The 17,872-nt window shown below is 37.4% G+C and overlaps 1 long non-coding RNA gene across 3 annotated transcripts in view; it reads left to right on the top strand.

Moving 5' to 3' along the window:
- LOC121659922 overlaps positions 1–17,872 on the top strand; it is an 85,301-nt gene that overhangs the window by 59,385 nt on the left and 8,044 nt on the right. For all 3 annotated transcript variants that reach the window (XR_006014507.1, XR_006014508.1, XR_006014506.1), the window contains exon 5: positions 10,640–10,690. This is a non-coding gene — a long non-coding RNA (uncharacterized LOC121659922). The remainder of the gene's footprint in view (positions 1–10,639; positions 10,691–17,872) is intronic.

Raw genomic sequence — 17,872 nt, 5'->3', positions numbered from 1 at the left:
TCTAAGTGGACCTATAATTGTGCAGGTGGCACCCAGCTGTCTTTCTCTCCTATCACACCGGAAGGTTTAGTCCCTTCATTCTTGTAGAACCAGACTGCTTGGGAGGCTAAAAGGCAAGTTGGACCAACCTCAGTTGAGATAAAGTGGAATTTTTGTGGATGATGTTTGCTGACAGGGCAAATGTTCTGTCTGTTCTAAAAAAGTATGACCACATTTTATTTGCATCTGGCAAAGCCAGTATGTTATTCTGACTTTCTGTACCTCTTTCCGTATTATCAACTTCCTTGCCCAGGACATTGAAAGAAAATTAGAACACTGGTAACTCAAACTGCAGTCTGTGATAGCCTGTGATCTCATGGCAGGCTTCTCATTCTATTCTTAAGTCTTGCAGAAGAGAGCATCCAGGCAAACCTAAAAGCTGTCATAGTGGCTATCATTTTCTAAATCATCTAGATGAAAAGGGAAACCTAAATCAAAAGTGAACCCATCACCTAAATGAAAAGTAAAATATTTTGAATATATAAGACCTTAGTAAGCTCCATCCATATTGCAGTGAGGAAGGGTGAAAACTGCTGGAAGCATGACAAATCATTGTTAAATATAACTCAGTTCTCAAATGGACTCTTATTTGGGATATGTAGTCAGTTTTGAGCAAGTAAAACTCAGACTTTACTGTGAAGAACTAGTGATTTGGAAAAGCTAGTCTGCCCATAGGCTTTTATTGATGCAAGCATATGTAGAGCCATAAGCAATGTGTTTATATATTAAAAATCAAGAAAGGAATTGCTAGAGTTCAAGGAAAAGCATGACAGAACAAGAGGCCCTTTTCCTGCCTGGCATGTTCCTCCCTTGCAAATAATCGGTTGATGATATGTGCAACAAAGAAAGAATCACTGCATGAAAAACTGCAGCCTCCCCCAGTTATTGCTTTCCTCACACTTCCTGCCAGAACAAGGGAATAAAAGCTTTCAATTTGATGTTGATGTTATTTCCTTGAATGGTTTTGTTAAAGTGCTGAACGTACAGTTTGTTTGCTAGCAACCTTTGGATTTACGAGTTGCCAGTCCTGGAGATGTTGCTGTTTGTCATGCATTTTACTCCTGATTTCCCTTCTTTATCCTCCTGCCTTCAAACCTTTTTAAAGTCTTTCCACTGCTGATACTCACTCTGATGCTAACTGGTAGTAATAGAGGGCTGTGCAGCTGTGGCACTGTAGCTTCTCTGGATAATGCTGACCGCAGACTTAGCAGCATGTGCCAGCTCAGCACATCTTGATAACTCATAATCCCTACCATAGGTTTTTATAGTTTGTCTGGTCTACTGTAAATCTCTAACTCACTGTCATCGACAGAGCTCTTGACCTGATTCATAGGCACCAGGAATTAAGCTCCTGTCACACTCTGTTAGAAGATGACACCATTTATGCTGTGATATTATACAAACAGAAATAGATGCTCTTGAATATATTGAATCATATAACAGCGTCAAAGGTCATGTTATTATTTTGAATCTCGTTAATTAAGCAAAATAAGGAAAAACAAGGAGGAAAAAAAAATAGTCAAAAAAAAGAACAAAAACTAAACTTGTGTACTAGCCAGCACATTGAAGTACAGGCAGGTTAGCTGATCTTCTACTAACACATCTGTAATTTGGGATAATCTTGTGCGTAATAAGAAAAATATGTACATTACTAAAAAGAAATAGTCTGTGGAGTTTTTTCCCCCCTGTCTCGCTGTGAATGGATAAGAGAGTTCTCAGTCCTATTGCAGTTCACATTGTTTCTCAGCTATGGAAAGATTCTGTCCCTCTAAGGAAAAAGGACCTCCAAAGTGTTAAAAAAAAGAAATAAATCAAATCACTTTTGAAATTTTGATGCAGCAGAAATTATATAGGTTGTGCTGTAAAAAGGAGCCCAGTCCAATTCTGTCTAGCTCCTCATTAAAAATCGATTTGTCTAGTAATGAGGACCCTGGACAGAGTACCAAAACACCAGAATTTTATTCTAGATCAGATCCTGGCTTTTCATAGGACTTTTGTACTGAGGCTTCAGTTCCTTGTGCTTTTGATTTTTACTGCATCATTTCTAAGTTTGGCCCATTCTTAGTGTAAGGACCCAGGAGACTGCTCAGTGCAGCTGGCTAGAGGAACCTCTGATTGCAGGTGGAGAAGCAGGATGCTGTAATAAAGCAAACTTGATCCTTGGTGGCTCTAAGTAGGACAGAATGATGAAATTGCTTTGAAAAAAATATTCTAAAATGCATGACTTAAATTTTATTTGGTTATTCAAACCAAATTAAATTCATTTTGCCTTTGTTACCTGAACAAATATAGGTGTTTTTAATGGAGAAAGTAAAGTGGTTTTGATTGTTATACATGATATAATAAGAAATCGATCTTCATGGAAATTTTTATGTATTTTTACTTCTCAGATTTGGCAGCATGGAATAATTTGATAATTAGTAGATTCCTTGATTTCATAAGGCTAACTAAATACTGCTTGGTATACAAACATGATTCAATGAAAGAAGCCTTGTTTGAGTGAGTACAAGTTTCTTTTTGAGAATTATACCAGTTCCTATTTTGCATTTTTTGGTAAATGGTGATGAAACTGTTCCTCCAGCTGTACTTTCCTGAAAAAATGTGTCTGACCCACTTAACACAAGAACACGTAAATGCTCAGAAATGTATTATTATTATTTCAGACAGTTCCCAGTCCCCCTAACTCTATCAGCTTCATGATCAGATTTCCAAATTGTGAAAATCTGATGAGTAAGAAAGTAATCACAGAGGAACAGAATAATATTGTATTTGTAAGAGAGGAGACCACACAAGGACCAGGTTACCTCTGCTGCAGGTGACTCTTGACTATATCAGTAGCTGTCATCTGAAAGCCGGTTTGTGAAGCAAGTTAGTTATTCCAGCTCATGCAGAGGAGGTGGCTGAGAAGGGAGCAAATGCCTTATGATACATCCATTCTCCTTCAGGCAAGTTCAGTGCAGTTAGTAAGGAATGAATGGGCCCACGCCAGCTCCTTGGAGGACTTTTTCCCTTTTGTTGGTGATAGAAAGGCACTGGCACACAGAATAGTGAGCACTGTGTCTTCCCCTGTCTATTGTGTTTCAGTTCCTACAGAGGAGGATTCAGCTTCCTTCAGTCAAGTTCACTTGAGAAGGTTTGTTTTGCCCCTTGAATTGTAGAGGTACATATTGTCATTAAAATAACTTTATTGAAAATTTGGCCCCATTTTACCTCATAGACATATTTTTCCTCTAGTAGTGTCAAGAAATATAGTATTTTAATTTGTCATAGATATGGCCTGACAATATCTACAAAATCAAAACCCTCAAGAGCTTGATTTGGTATTCTAATTCAGTGACTTCTCTGTGGTGTGGTACATATAATCTATAGAACTTCTGTCTGTATCTCTAAGGCACATTGGTGCCAATTGATTGTGCTAAGGAGACATGGAAGGAAAGACAGCCACTCCTCTGGCATGCATTACTTCTTGCCTTAGGATACAGCAAACCTCTGTGTGAACTCTCTAGAGCTCTGACTGCACTGATCAGAAAGGAGAAGATCCAGCAGTTCCTCACCCCCAAGCTGTGCTGAACTTGCTACAGGTTGCTTATTCCAGGGCAGTCAGGGATAAGGTAACTGCTGCAAGGCTACCCTTGCCTGGATTCCAGAGTGGCCATAGGTATTGTTGCATGTCTTGGCAACAAAATCCCCCCCAGATGGGGTGCCTCCAGCACTGACAAATGCAGGATTTCTAACATACCTTCGCAGGAGGGTAAATATCAGTTTCTCTTAAAATCTACTGATAAGGACTCTGTCTCAACTTGGGTCTTTTTAGTCCCTCACAGGAATGACCAGCCCATTGGGACAGAATGGGACAAAGATGCAGAGAGTTTGTAGCCTGTTGCACCCACAATCCTTAACCATTTTAGCTGTAACACAGACAACTGTTAGATTGATACTGATTTCTTCAGTAGAAAAATTCAACGGACTACTTGTTAGCCCGATGCATGTCAGCTGGCTAAGTACTAAAGCTCTGTCACTACTTTAACAACATCATTGCATGTTTTATCTTTATTGTAGAAACAAATTTATTAAAATTATATATATTAAGGCAGACAACAATCAGATCAGTTCTCTTCTGTACTAGAGAAACTATCCAACAATGATATTTTCCAAATTCCAGTGTGTTTTCCTGTGCTTTATAATTTGATATTTCAGTGCACTGTCACTTGAAATTAATTGCAACTAATTAAAAGTGATCCAGTTAGGACAATTGGACAATAGTGCCCTGGAGATTGCTTCATTCCCAGGGGTTTTAGTGACTTGCTGCTGCACTGGTTCAAGTCTTCAGAAGGGTGCTATACATCATAATGTCATTTTACATTGTTATTTCTCTGAAAGCAGCAATTTAAAAGAGTCTCCAGTGAACCTTGAGCAACTTTGCACTAAAAAGAAAAATGTTACTGTTCAAGATCTGTAAAATATAAAATATAGATTCAAAGAAATCACTTGACATGAATAGTAGTATTAAATTTGTGCCATTATTTGCATGTAATATATAATGTTGTAGTAAAAGGCTAAGAAAGCGTTTAGGCTGCTCCAGGGCTCATTGATTTTTCTGCACCTTTGCTCAAACTAGGTCAAAACCAATGTTGGTCTTATTTTATCACACATATTTTTCTCATGTTTAAGACTTCTGTGCTAAAGTGATATAACATAGTTTAAGCCCACAATGTATTGTGGCCTCCAACACCTATTTAGAGAAAAGCAATATTCTTGTTTTGGTTTAGATTACCCTAACCAAGCAGCTGGCTAATGTGACCTAAACTTCAGAATATACAGAGGCCCTATTTTTTAGTAACTTGGGTGAACTGAGGGCTTAATGGAATAAGGCTTGCTTTCACGTTAGGGTGAAGGCCAGTCATTGAAAGAATTATGAAAATGAACCTTGTAACCAGTGCAAACGTGTTAACACAGTTAAACAGCTCATTTGATATTCTGCCTCACCACTATGAGCAGAAACATAGAGCCTACTAAAATTAGATTTTGTCCCAAGTCCCAAAGCAACAAATCTTCCTGCCTGTGCAACCCATACTTAGCAAGCTTTATTCTGTGAAGAAATAGAGATGCAGAATTGGGATCAGAATAGTTCTCAAAGAGGAAAAACATAAGCTAGAGGCTATTTTTAGACAATGATGAGGCTTTCAAACAAACAGTATATCGTCCTGACATTTCACATCATTTCTCCACTGTGAAACATGTTCTATCATAGAAACCAGCCCATTTGTTATAGTGTGTGATCCTTCCTCCCACTACAGCACATCTGGAACATCACCTCCTCTCAACATATTTTGTTTTTCTTAATTCATCTGGTTTCTGAACAAGACCATCAGTCAGTCTTTGAATAGGTTTGATTCAACACTGTGTTATTTCATTTCTACGCAGCCATAATAGCACAAAAATCAATGGAGTTGTACTGACATACAAATTGAGTAATGTATTGGCAGATCAGACCTATTGAATCTGTTTTACTCGCAAGACCATTAAAATTGGTTTTAAAAAAACTTCAGCGGTGAGAAAAGCAGTAGTTTAGCTTTGTGTATAAAATTCATCCTGTGTTCTAATACTTGGGCTCATATTAATGGGAAAATGAGTGGATTCTTCACTTTCTTATCAAGAAAGTATTGAGGAACGTTACGTTAAAAAATGTGTGTATTTCTCTGTACATCAGTAATCTCTTTCTCTTCTATAGACGGGGAACTGATGACATTCACCTGTATTAATAGATAAACTACAGGAAAAAAAACCAAAAGAGGGACAAAATGCTGGTTCCACTACATTCAGTTGGAGTTTTATGTCCAACTTTGCTGGAATTAGGAATTTATCCTAGAGATCTCCTTTCTTTATTTATTCCAACTCAGCCACACTAACCAGCATACAAAGTACATGCTTCCTTGTAAGCGTGGCATTATTATCTTCTTCATTAGATCAACACAAACCTCTCAGCATTTCTCTGGGACTATCCCAATATTCTCTTGCTAAATGCAAAGCGAGATTAAGCAGACTTGCAGTGTGTTCTGTGCATGCTGGAACTCGGGCTTTGGCAGGCTTCAAGAAGAGAGGGTTCCAGAGAGAGTCAGTAGGAATGTTTTGTCCATCAAGATGTTTGAATTGGACAATAAAAGCACTCCAGGCAGTTGTAAGTTATAACCACTTGAAGATACCAAAAAAAAGGCAGTCTCAGAGATAACTGAATCCAAGACAATCCACTTTGGTTGGAAGATAACTCATGTCACTGCTGCTGCAGTTGGTTTTAAAAAAGTAATCTTTTTCTATTCAAGGCAGGGAAGAAAACTAAAACACAGGAATGACTGGGCGAAACTTAAAGAAGCCTCACATGCATTAACCTTTATTTTGTTGGTAGACACATACAGGTTTTTTTTCTCAGAGTGCTGGTAACCAATCATAAAGTGGGAATGAATGCTCTCTCTCTGCTTCTCTCTCCCCGTCCTCCTTGTCCACTACTCCCCCTCCCCCTTTCTTTCTTCCCCCACCTCTCTTTCTCTCTGTAAGTTTTCAGATTCAGGCTGTGGTCTCACGTTCACTGCAGAAATTACTTTACTAGCTTAAGACAAAACCCCTGCTGGTTTAACCTCTTCCCTTGCCAAAGGTTATTGGCCCCAGAGTGCTGCAAAGTTAAGTGGATTACTTCAGGCAATCTTCTATGGTAGGCTGAACTGCCTTGGCTGATTTTGCAGTGAAGTGGGTGAGGATCCCTCATCTGCCCTACTCTGCTTGCTTTGCAGGATGCTGTGGAGAGGTAGCGGCCTAGCCATCTCTGCTGTGAATCCCTGAATGCATCTTCAGTATGATCCTAAGGAAAACTTAACAATTTTTAAGTGTATTTTGTGCTATATCCTCCTTACTAAGGTCTCTTTGTGACACTGTTCTTCCATACCTGTTCTGAAAGAACAGATCAGGGTCTCCAAGGTTTTAACCCACTCTGGCTGTCTCTGATGGAAGAGGCAGTGGGGCAAAAAACCCTGACAGATTAAATGTCTCAGACCCATCTCCCATTTACTGAACTTAAGGGGTGTTTAGTTGAATAAAGATAGTATAGCTTGATCTGTATTAAAGAACTGTCTTATGGTATTTCAGAACCACTAAAATAATTTTACAAAATTACATATACTACATATTCCAGTGTAGAGACAGACACGCAGGGAGACTGGATAGTTAGCACATATGAGACATTTCTGTAACTTAATAAAAATAATAGCAAAATGGTATCACAAAGTCTTGTTCTTTCAACTTCTCAGTGTAAACTTTCTGGGTTTGTATTCTGGCAAACCAGTAAACAGAAATCTGGTTTTTGCAAACATTTTAAGGGCTCTATTCCATGGTGTACAACACCTGGTGTATCTCAACTCTTGGCGTAATTTAAACAAACAGGCCATGTAACACATCTCTCTCTCAGTCAAATAAAGCAGACTTGGTGTGCTGCCAATTCCGATCTCATTTATTTGCTAACCCTGGGTTTTATTTATTCCCTGAATCATCAAACACATTGCAGAGAGTGACAGGAGCAGACAATATTACATCTAATAGCTATATAATAATGTAAATAAAATCTGGTAAATCATCAGGTACATTATTTGCCTGGTTTTAACTGCCCCACTTAATTTTGTGGACTTGAACCAAAAGTATAGTAAATGAAAAAGCTTTTTGCATTGAGCAAAGTTAGAAAGAATATACCCATTGGATACTGATGCCCTGTTATTTAGATTAAGTGAAAAATACCTTTAATAAAAAAATACACCTGGATGTAATACAAAATTTCCTGCAAAATTTGCTCATTATTGTCTGTGGCAAAATCTCTTCTGACTTCAGTGACTCAGGGATCAGCCCAGTACTGCCTAGCTGTGGGATACAGTCCTGCAAGCAGTAACGGATGTGAGGCTCTATGAAATGCTGGAATGCTTTCAGTGTTGAGTAAGAGTTACTGAGATGATTTCTGTGATCAGAGGGAGAGGAACCAAGGGGGAAAGAAGGGATGAAAGCAATACTTTGAAGAACTGTGAAGGAGATCACTCTCAGTTCCCACAGGGGTGAAGGGTTCATGTCCAACAGACCATTGTGTGGATTAGATCTGAAGAACAAGTGTGTAGGTGACAAAGTCTTGTGTTTGTTTAATGCTTCTGTTTTAATGAGATTTGTCTACCAAAGGTCTAACTCAACTTTACATCAGATTGATTTCTTCTGTAGAGTTGATTTAAACCACCACCAGGTGAAGGATGGGAGCTGACAGGTCAGCTACATGTCACTTCTAAAGATAGCTATTGAAAAGAGGAGCTATAATTTTTGTGTATGTTGTTGAAATACATTTCTGAAAACTGAATCCAAGAAGTGTCTTCAAGAGCAGCATGTAAAGAATGAATGGAAATTGATGGCCTGAAGACTTTTGTGTACAGTTTCTGACTATAAAGTTCACCAAACACTTTCTTCTGTTTATTAGTTGGCTGTTCCTGCTAGGTTAACATGGGAAGAGAAGACTGGAGTACTTGGGGTTGTGCCTTGACCATGTAATTGGAAAAGAAAATGATTTCCCTATGATCAGAGTTGGAATCTGTGCCAAAATGACTGAGCTCCATTCAAAAACCCCTTTTCATGAGTCATTTTGTGGCAGTGCTTGTTAAAAGATGGCAAAATACCAGGAGTAAAATGATCAGCACACCTCAGGCTGCTAATAATAACAAAATAAGCTTTTCCTACTGTGAACCTGGCTCCTCTCTAGAGTCTTCACACTTACAGGAGCTTCCTATGCAAGAGTAAGTCAGAATCAGGCCATGATTTTTTTTTTCTTTAAAAAATGTATTTTAAGATCCCAATTTATCTGCTGCCCTAAAATGTAAAGGAGTGCTTAACTTTCCAGTTTGTTAACGAGTTCCAGTGTCCTTTAGCATGTGTCTCTTAGAAAAGAATGCAATATTTTGCATTTGAAAAAGAATGAATGGCAAGGCATGGTTACAGAGGCTGGAATTCAAGAATCATTGGCCTCGCTACTGAAAGCCATGAATCACTGGCTTGACTGTTCCAGGTCCAGCTCTGGACACCCCTCTGTCTCCTAAACCCATCACAATATATTAATTTGTGCTGCAGCTACTCATGCATTGTGCAATACATTCTTTATTACTCTGTTCTACTCATGCATTGTGCCCAAAGGACACAGATTTTTTTTTCCTGATTTTCTAAAAAAGCAGCAGAGGTCTGCAAGTCCTGTCAGATTTGAATCTAGTACATACTAGAGAAAACAACTATTTCTCATGTTCAGTGTAACAGTTAACTCTCCAGCATTTCAATAGTCATAGTGAGTAAGAGAGTATACCCTTTATTTCTGAGGATTTAGTTCCTTCCTCTATTATGTGGGCTGGGTAAAGAACATGGCCCTAAGTATTCTTCATGTGATTTATTCTACATTGACAACCACTTAAGTGGAGGCAAAGTTAGACCCAAAAGGCACAAAGTGATGAAAGCTGGAACTGAAAAATAGCATGACAGTCAAAATTGCTGAGTTTCACACAGCCCCTGCTCTAACAGTGTTAGAAAATTCTTGGTCGAAAAGAATCCCAAAGAGCCCTCTGGAAACCCAATCCCATGACTCATATGATCTCCTTGAAGGCTTTTTTCTTTCCCTCTACAAAATGACAGTGAATAAAGCCTGGTGGACTTCGCTACTTGCTGCAATTTGACAGCTTTTAGTCAAAATGTTTTCCATTTACAAGAGAAGAACTTCTTTAAATCCCAACCAAAGCTGAACACACTGGCATCTGCAAGTCAGACTGAGCTGGTTTTGGTTGAGTTGTAGGCTAGATCTTTCCACAGAGGTGGAATGCTTCTGTGGCAGGGGATGGGAAGGGATATGGAGGAGATGCACTACCTCAGGAACTTCGTGATGAGTTAACAGTGGTGGCTCAGACATTGTTTCCCAAGGACTCCCAAGAGCTGAGATGGCAATTAATGAATAAACACTTCTGTGCTTGCCTTGCTCACTAGATTGGTTGAAAGACTGACAAGAAGCCAATGCCACTGCATTACTTGCTGCAGGTGAAGCCAGGAAGAATTCTGGTCACTATATGTATTGTGACTGTACAAAAGTAAATGGGAACAGAGGACTACCCTTTCCTTCCCAGCAGCCACTCTATGCTGATTCACAAAGGCCAGATGCTATCTGATCTTCCCACTGGGATTCAGTTAAGAATGCAGACCCTGAATACTCAAGTTCCCTCTGAGTATTACATAAAACTGAAAGTTAACTGAGCTGCTAAAAGAAGCATGCATCACATATATAAGTAAATTTTTTTTCATGATAAAAGTGTTGTTTTGATGACTGCTTTTTGGAATGTCCATATAAACTCAAAAGGCTTTTTAAGCTATGGCTAATCCATTGAAGCCAATCCATCTTTTCAAGTTTGTGTTCAAGACCCTTTTATAATCCAAACAGTAAAAAAAAGTGTTGTTTTCCAACTCCACTGTCAACAGCTAAGAAATGAATCAACACACTTTCATAATCTTCTGTGTGTATGAAGATGCAATAATAAACTGGTTTTTTCCTCTGGTATAGGAAATGGCATTCAGAAGGAAGTTAAAAAAGGGGGAGAACAAAGGAACACAGGTAGGCCTTTTCCAAGTGATTTTTCTAAAATAAAAAAATCAAAATTAACTAACCTTATGGCAAAGGTTGTCAAGAGTACAATAATCTGAGGTTTTTTCTATCTTGTTGTCTTTACTGAGCCTTAAATTAACTGCAAGGATCCCTATGCTTGTATGATTTATCTCTGACAATGTTGTAGGAGACAGAAAACTTTGAAAGGAGACTTTAAAGTCAAGAGTGCAATAACAAATATTTTGTAGTTTTATATCTTTTTATAATACAGGTTTAACAAAGGATGTATTTTCTTTACTCTTCAGTCTGGATTTCTCTCTTTCAACATGAGAAAATTAAAGCTGATAGATTGTATGCTGAAGTCCATGCTTCTGTCACTGTTCAGTTTGCAGATGAGAAATGAAAGGGTCTAATTCTTCTTGCTGATGAGATACATGTATTTTGTATGTTTATATACAGTGAGTATAAAAAAGTGTTTTCTCATTTCCTTTGATTTAATTTTGCAGACCTGGTACTGCTCCCCTTCCTACCATGTATAATAACCTTTGTCTCTCTAAATTAGAAGCTCTACAGTCACCTGGGATGAAAATGAAGGTTTCACCTACAAAGTTAGGGTTTTCATCTCTCTGACCCAAACAGTGGCAATGTGGATCACTCACCAGGAGAAGCTGGTTTGAAGGAAATATGTGGATCATAAAGTAGGCACCAATTTGCTACTGCATAGGTGCATAAACGTACTATACTTTACATGCCAAATGCTAAAAGGAAAAGCAGCTGTCAGGAGTTCTTTGCTGTGTTCATAAGGTCTCTCTTGCCTTGGTACCTTTATTTAACTAATGCTGCCATGACACTAAATACATATTTGAGGTATAGTCTGCTGAGGGAGGTGCAGGCTGTCACTGCATTAATGATGTCCCAAACTGAGTTCTGTATATCTAGCTTATGCTAATTCCTGTGGCTTCTTAGTGCTTTTTCTTGTTGTTTTATAATAATATAAATCTTTCATATATTCTAACTAATGCTTCAACCTGGATCTTTTACATTGACTTTTCAAAGTATTATGCATTTCAACTTATTTCATGCTAGTTAACGAGCAAGCAGTAATTATTTTTTTCCCACTACTTACTACAAATATGAGACAAATTCAAATATTGGAGAGAAATTTGGGACCTAAACATCCACCACTGTATATTCCACCAGCATTTTCACCAGTGCATCATGATAGTAAAATGCTAACTTCATTGTATGTTACTTTGAATGTCCTTCAAAATACATTTACATGCAGGAGAATGCAGCCTTCTTCATCAGTCAGTGTTGGGTACCCCACATCTTCTAGCTGGCTTTATTATTCTCAACTATTTAACAGTCATCTCCTTGGTAATCAGTTGTGCATTTCTTCAGGTAATAGTATTGGCTTGTAATTGGTAATTTTACTAGCATTCAAACTTTGTTCTGCAGTTTGTTGCTTAATAGATTGACTTAAGCTGCACTGAACTTAAACCAGGAAAAAACATATATACATAAAAATTAAGATATTTTCTGTTCTAATCTGTCTTTCTATGGGTTTTTAGAGCAGGTTTTTAGCTTGTCTGCTTTTAATTAAATGCCTAAAAAGTAGAGTTTATTTTGGATGATTGATTATAGGAATCATGTGCATGCAACTGAAGTACAATATTTTAAGTCGTGACTTCTTTTCAAGCAATAAAATGATCTTTATATCTTGATATGTTTTATCACTATGAGACTAAGCCAGTTATCTGCATAAGTTCAATGTGTACCTCTTTAAACTGATAGAATATTATCAGGATTTATTAAAAAGCACATCTTCCTATTACAGCTGTACTTAAAAAATGAAACAAATGAATTTAAAGTTCTCTGTAATTATATGATTAGTTAATGGTATTTTTAATACAGTCTGATAAAAAATCTTAAGATGGTGTGGTATTTTAGTACTACACATAGTACTACTATGTGAGTCCTACTGCTAAATACCTTATACAAAATTCTCAAGGAAAGTTTTTTCATATAGTTACTAAACTGAGAGGACCAAATATTAGGAATAAGAATAATACATTATTTTACTCTTAATTATCTGCTATTCCCGTGGTACTATCCTTATTTTTTTAATGATGATCCTAATACATACTCCTAAAATGCACGTAAGTGAGCTGTTAGAGGCACTCTTGCTATCTTTTGCCCACTGTATGGTTTTGTTTCATCATTCCTTGCAGATTAAAGTGAGACAATCCATCCTTTTTCTTTTCAGATCATAATTATTTTTCCTCATGACATTTCTTCATAGGACTTGGTTTACACAGGAAAATTTTGGCCTCGCTGCTCTGTCTGGACTAGTTCTTATTCTACATTCATTCCACCATAGCTGTGCTGGGAAAACTTCTACTTTATATGCACTTATACCAGAAAATTCTGTTGCCAGTTTTTCTGGTACTGCTTGAGAAACAGGTTTCTTTCTTTTGCTTACCTAAACCATACCCCTCAATATACAGATGGCTTTCATCTTGGCTTTGCTAGTAAACCTTTGAAGAGCAGACATGTCTGGGAGGTACGAGGACACAGTTTGGGAAGAGTACTAGCTCAAGGACACCATGCTCTCACTATGTTATGCAATAGCACAAAAATCCAATAAGAAAGGTGGGGTTTTTTGTTCCTTCTCATCAGTGATTCTTTTAGTCCTCTAACCATGATCACTGGTAAGCACCACAGATGTCTGCAGCTTGTCGAAGATTAAGTAATTAGTTATGTAGGGCTTCAAGTATGGGAGCAGTGAGAGTAAAAAGGGCAGTGGAAGAAAAGGGAAGATCTTCACAACCTCAACATTAAAAACACACCATAGATGGAAAAAACAGTTTCTTAAGGATTCTTGGTAAGTAATGTGACAATCTAAGTCGTAAAATTTTTAAAAGCTATTTAAAGGTCAGTGGATTCCAGTAAATTTTACATTAGTGCTTTGAGGTTTTGAAATTAATGCACTTATTGAAACATTTTATTACCCTTTTTTTTCTAGTCAATAGATAAGGTAGAATTTTGTGGTCTACTTCTTCAAGCTGCCATTATGTCAATCAAAAATACCTCTAGCGAACGAATTATTTTGGCAAGTAAATGAAATGCTTTTATGGTTAGTTTAGTGTTTTCCTAAAACCCCAGCATAGTCCAGGAAGCATTCTGCCTTCTCTCTTAACCAGACTTACTGATTGCTGCATGTCAGCCACAGGCAGTCTCTAATATTGTTTTTGCCTTGCCCTTATGATCTTACTAAGATGCATCTTAACCCACATTGGCCTAAAAACAAATGCAAGGGGCAGTGGTTACTTTTAAAATTATTACTGCAACCATTTCCCTGGTGAAACATAAACACATATTTAATAACGTTACATTAATAATTGCATAAAAGGGATGTTAAAAAAATAGTTTCAGGAAAGAGAATAAACCATTAATGAATTACTACATTAGTGAAGTAGTTTGGGCAATAGTTGAGATGTTTGTACTAAGTTGATAAATGCTGTGCAAGTGAATCACTTGCATATATCTTCTTTTCTAGCCATAGTTCAGAGTCCTTTAGATCTCCAAAGGTTGTAGATAATTTTTGCACCCACTCAGTCAATGACTGGCAATGCGGCACAGAGCTGCAGTCATTCATTCTGTCAGTCAGCAGCCCTTGATAATGTGCCTGTCAATATAATTCAGTGCCTGTTCAAGGAAAGTGACACTTTGAATAGTGGACACTTTTCAAAAGCATTCATACAGGGTCAGTTCCATGATAAATAAATATATTTTGTGTTTGGAACAAATAGGCAGTACACAGGAGCTGGAGTCAGAGCAGAAATACACAACCAGTCTGCAGGACACAGTAAACTGCAATGAAGAGTGAATATCATAAATGCATCTTTGGGTTTTTGATGCTGTATTAATGATGGGATAATAGATAATAAAGTCCTCAGGATCCTACTTGGCTTGACTGAGCCCTGATCCATGACCAGGGGCACTATGCTCTGGTACACTACAAATGAGATATTAGAATAATAGTATCAATAGTTCTTTAAACACTATTAAAAAGGGTGAATGTTTTCATTGCTGAATGAAAAACACAGGCAGAACTCTTTAATTACCACTAACAGTGTGTTAAAGAAAGTATTTATATGGCATACAGTGTTTAGTTTCTAGTTTCTATTAATATAGGCTGAGAATGTGAGGAAGAAATATGTGATAGTGACAGGATTTTTAATGGTACCTCACCTTAAATGCATTTTAAAATATGTAAATCAATAAAAAAATTATTTGTAATAGCAGACTAAGAGTGCTGGTTAGCCTTACTGCTGAATGAAATGTATGCTACAAGCCCTATTACCATACATCGTGGGAGCTGTAGTTAGGATTAATCTGTCAAAAGGGATGGTTTAGTGTTGATGAATATGACATGTGACCATTAATGATGTTGATTTTATCTCCTGAGATTAGCATGATTTACTTCGGATGGATAATAATGTCATTTGCTTGATGCAGTAGATCTGTTTACGAGCTGATTAAATTGTAAGGCCTTGCTTCATTTCATGCTATTTGGTTTACAGCTTCATTACTGCAATCACAAAAGCTGTGGAAATGTCCCACATCCCATGTCACAATAAATCATTGTTTAAGATTGCAGCTATGTATTTTAGCATTTCAGTTTTGCATGGACCATGCATTCCTTAACAAATATGTGATTGGGAATACATTAACAAGATATTCTGGAACATACTGCTGCAGAAATGTAGAAAATCAGCCTGAATCTTTTAATTGAGATTAAGGAAGCACTTGAGTAATTAGCTGTAACAAATTACCTTATTATTTAGACAGTGAAGTAAACGTTTTTGTTGCAAGGATGATTATCATAAATCTGCAGAAAAGTGACAATCAAACAACCATAAAGGAAACTTGTGAGCAAACTACATTTTCAGCCTATTACCTTTTATATTTAAATAAAATTTATCAGAGACGTACTCCAAAAAGAACGTATTTGTTGTTCAGGGATAGTGTATTACAAGCGATACCATCTGTAATTACTACACTGGGAAGAATATATGCATGCAAATCACAAAGGAAAAAAAGAATCTGTTAATTATAATGGCAAATGCTAATGTTGCCATAGTTAAGGCTGTGTCAACGTTTTCATTATAAACTCAGTTATAAAGGAAAGAAGGAGAGAGGGAGGGTGGTAATCAGCCATCAGAGATTGCTGTGTGCTAAAATTTTGTATACAAAAAGGCGCACTCACACCATGTAAATCAGATGTATTGGGGAAACCATGCTCACAGTCTCAGTGAGAGGAGGACCAGGGCCAAGCTCTCAGCTTGGGAGCAAGGGTGACTGTTGCAGTAGTTTTTTCACATTTCACATTAAATAATATTGCTGGTTTTATTGTCCAAATTAAAAAAATGTTGCATTTGTCAGTCAAATGGGGCCTTTCAGAGCTTGTGGCTTACCACTAGATGAATTTGATAACTACAGTTGATTAAATCTTGGTTCATGTGCTCAATTTTAATGAAAGTTTTTCTATTTCTTTTGAAGAGCATGCTTAAATAATTAGCTTAAGTTGGGTGTTTTATTGTGATAGAATGGAATTTTAGTTCTTTTTATTCCCCCTATTATTTTAAATCCCCCCCAAGTTGGTTCTCAGTGGATTTCATGGAAGCATCTCAAGTTCATTTACATGTGAATTGTGCTGGGTTGTAATATGGTCAAATGTGACTGTGAACTTTATAGGAGATTTGTGAACCTTTTTCCCTTAGCAAAACTCCCCTCTCACCTCAAAGGATTTCAGCTGGCAGATGAAGAAGTGGGAACCCCAAGAGGAACTGTACTCATGTATATGTATACATATATACCTATATACAGGCCTAGAGTACCCAAGGATTTCCAAATGTGTTGCAGCAGTGGCCACAGTCAAAATTTCTTACAAATGATTCATGACTCGGCTTTTCTGGTTGGCCAATGCCAGACATTTTGAAAAGCCAGGCTTTTTTTTCGCATTTGCTTGTTTGTTTTTAATGGTTGATGCATGAAGTGTTCTGGAAAGGGGACACTTCAGGAGAGTTCATGCTTTGGATTTGGAAAGAGGGAACAACTCTAATGCTTGCAACTCAGTTCTCTCTTGTTCTGTTTGGGGACAGATTTACTGAGCTGATTTAGTTCTTCAATACATTGTGGCTGCTGGGCATAGATCTTCCACCCCTGACTTTTAGCAGAACATGTTGACATTTGTAAAATTAATGAAAATGTTTCACATGTTGAAGTGTTGATTTTTCCAGCAACATTTCAACTAATCAAATTAAAACAGTGATAAACATTTTCTCCTGTTTTCTAAATAGCTCTAGACCTGAGTTAATTAAAACATATCCTTGAAAATAGAGGGATGCATAATTTTTTTTCACAAAAGAATAATTTAATTGCTGTGACAATAAGAAAAGGCAAAAAGAGGAAACCACGCTTTGAATCTTCATTGCTTCAGGAAAAATTTGGTAATATATTGCATCCCTGCTTAAGTTAGCTGAAATGTTTTTACTGCAGTTTCACAGTTTTGTATTTTATAACTTTGAAATTAAACAAAGCAAAGGCTCCCTCTCTTGATGAGCTGCACCTTTTAAAAGCAAATTGGTTCCTAGCCGAATGAAAATGCAAGGGCAGAATTTTTCAGGGTGGACATTCTTTCCCTGCTATTCCCATCGAAACAAAAAGAAAAATGCCCTTGAAAATCCCAACTGCTGGCTTCACTAAAAATATATAGTTTTACCACCGACCTGCCAGGGATGGTTAATTTAGTGTAATTTATGCACAGAAGAAAATCCCTTGCCAGTGCTATGAGGTGGATAGGCCGTCAGCCAGGTTGATAGTAGTTTTGTGGAAAAAGGCACCTTTCACCTGCTTAGCTGAAGTCAGCACCTTGAACTTTAGTAAGCACTGTTTATATTAACATGGGAAAAAGCACTAAGGACATGTAATTTCTTAATTCCCATACAAGCTGTCCTCAGTCTGCCCTTTACCATTCCTTAGACTCTGTGATGTTTGGGGAATCTATTTAAATAAAAATAATGAATCCTGGTTGGTGCTTTGAGGTTGTTTTTCTGAAAATGGTGGCAACTGTGGAACGCTGTCTCGGTTTTGAAAGACAGGTGTCTGCTAAGGAAGGCAGAGGCC

The sequence above is a fragment of the Corvus kubaryi genome, unplaced genomic scaffold (assembly GCF_017639235.1).
Source record: "Corvus kubaryi isolate FWS band 111438036 unplaced genomic scaffold, C.kubaryi_AGA036_p1.0 138, whole genome shotgun sequence".
NCBI lineage: Eukaryota > Metazoa > Chordata > Aves > Passeriformes > Corvidae > Corvus > Corvus kubaryi.
The sequence above is the reverse complement of the archived record's forward strand: the minus strand, read 5'-3'. Positions and strand labels throughout refer to the sequence as shown.